This window comes from Protopterus annectens, chromosome 3.part1 (genome assembly GCF_019279795.1).
Source record: "Protopterus annectens isolate FY-2018-M chromosome 3.part1, PAN1.0, whole genome shotgun sequence".
Lineage (NCBI taxonomy): Eukaryota > Metazoa > Chordata > Ceratodontiformes > Protopteridae > Protopterus > Protopterus annectens.
In genome coordinates, this window is record NC_056732.1 from 566713108 (window position 1) to 566715663 (window position 2556).

At 36.5% G+C, this 2556-nt stretch overlaps 1 pseudogene; it reads left to right on the forward strand.

Moving 5' to 3' along the window:
- The first annotated feature begins 1799 nt into the window (after positions 1-1799).
- On the forward strand, positions 1800-1948 carry LOC122798989 (annotated as a pseudogene).
- The last annotated feature ends 608 nt before the right edge of the window (positions 1949-2556 follow it).

Consider the following 2556-nt stretch of genomic DNA (forward strand, 5'->3'; position numbering starts at 1 on the left):
GCATATCTGGCCAGAACTTCAACAACCTTACCCATATACTTTGTTCCTCAAGTGGGTGGAATACACAGCATTATTTGTCACAAAATGGCCAGAACACAGGCTTGAACCTTACTGTAGGTATTGCACTACATTTATTAGACAGTTTTTCTGCATTCTTTATTCAGTTAATTTTCACAGTTGACTACTTTCAAATTAGAACACACATTTAGTGACTAAAGGCATACTGCACAGTTACTTGAAAAAGTCTTTATCAAAGCACAGTCCTGCTTTAAACTTTATTGCTAATTCACCTGTGAAAAACTTCTCTAAAGCAAATTTCACACTCCTCAAAACCGAGGTGGAATCCTTCAAAGCTCCCGGGCCTGTGGAAAATACGGCCCAGACCGCAGAATCCTTTATAAATGCATTCTATGAACACCTTCAGGAATGCATGGATCATGCAATCCTAAATAAAACCAAGACCCAATCCTCCAAAGGCAGACGTCCTGTCTGGTGGACCACAGCCATGAACAAACTATACAATAGAAGGAGGAAGCTACTAAATGATAGAGCAAAATCCCAAAAAGTGAAGGCATCACTGATCAGTATTAGCAAAAAACTACGGGCACTCATAAAATCGTCTAAGGCCAGCTTCGAGAGAAAAATTGCACAGGACACTAAGGATAATCACAAGGTTTTCTTTAGTTATGTTAGGAACCTGGGTGGGAATTCCCAGATATGCTCAGAATTAGTCCAAAATGACAAAAAATACACAGAACCCACAGACATTGCCAACATCCTAGCTGACAGGTTCAGCAAACTTCTCCCCCCACCAAAAGGGCAAATATCTATCCCAGCAGAGTGCTGCTCCCCTGACATCTCAGATGCTCAGGTAAGCACACAAAAAGGAGTGCTGACGAATCCACCAAGCCACACAAAACCTTAACGCAAGTTTATTGAACACAATAAGAGCAGCGTTTTCGCTACTACAATTGAGTAGCTTCTTCAGAGGTAAAGGAACCAAAAAAAGACACAATCCTTTTTGGTCCTTATTTAAGTGCTTGCAATCAATTAAAAAATACAATCAAATACATCACTTCCTGCTCATTAATAGTAATACATTTTTTAAAAGAAAATGCCTTTTAAAAATACACAATCCCCTTCGGAGACAATACAAAAATAAATTAAATACAGTAAACAAGAAAATACCTTTTGTTGTATAATAAAATAATATAATAAGTAAAAAAATATCCTAAAAAGTGTATGCATTAAACCCCAAGGGATTTATTGTTCTGATAAATTTACTTAGTTAAGGGGCATTCTTTTTTGAAATGCAAATGAATAAATCTATTGACCATGTTAATCAGTAATAATTTAATTATACACTCCCACTATTAAGGCATGTGTAAACCATAAGATATATATATGCCTGCAGGTTTTTAAAAAGGATATATATATATATCTACAGATTTTAAAAAAACTTAAACATAAAAGGACCGACAATGTAAGTAAGAGAGAGGTGTAATGTAAAAACAAATTATCTTAAGTAAGCTCTATACTTTAAGACAGGGGCAATATTACAGCTCTCATTCAGTCCTGGAAAATTAAAAGACAGATTCCATTAATCATTTAATAAAGTATGGCTCTATGAGATTATAAATTATTTTAATGTACACTTGTGAAACACTTAAAATCACACTCCTAAAACCGAGTGATCCTTCAATTCCGCTGTAGAATACGCCTAAACCAAATCGATCAATGACATGTTACCAGTACAGTTCTACTACAGGCTTACTGACATAATCCCATTCCCCATAACTATCTTTGTGCAGTGGCAGTGTTATAGCCTATGAAGGTCTACTGACACGTGATTATTGCTAATTGAAAACTTTACCTAATACCTAATATATTCCACCATATGTATCATGCTAGAGACAAAAAGATTACATACCTGATAGAGTACAATACACCTGTTTTGAAAAAAACAATGTATATGTCTTGTGCCAATGAGTTCATAGGAAGTAACTTTCATACACAATAGTTTCCCTAGTTAGCAGTTTTTCTTTTCAAATTGGTCCTCATTAACAGGAGATTGCCTCAGAACCAATCTGTGGTTGAGTAATGCTAACTGAATTATACACAGCTGATTTACAGTGTAATCAGGCAATCCCCTGTAACTATTTCAGGTGATTTAAGGCCTCAGTGTAGAATCCATCTCCTTTCTCATATGATGGGCTGGATATTCTGGTTAGAAATAGTATGTTAGCACAGAGAGAATGATTGTAGTAGCTATTTCTTACATGGAGTTATGTATGTGCAACAGGCTGCAGCTGCTGCTGCAGGCAAAGCATAGTGAGAGAGGCTGCAGAATGTGGAGACAACAACACTTATGAGTAAAACTGTGACCACTGGCAGCTCTGGTGTATAGCCAGAGCCAGATTGAGAACCCATCCCACAGGATATTGAGGTAATGCGTCTTTAAGGTAAATATGTTAGCCAAAGGTATTATTATCAGAGTAATATGCAACATGTTTGTTGGTCCTTCAACAACATAGGGGACATTTTATGCCATTAAGT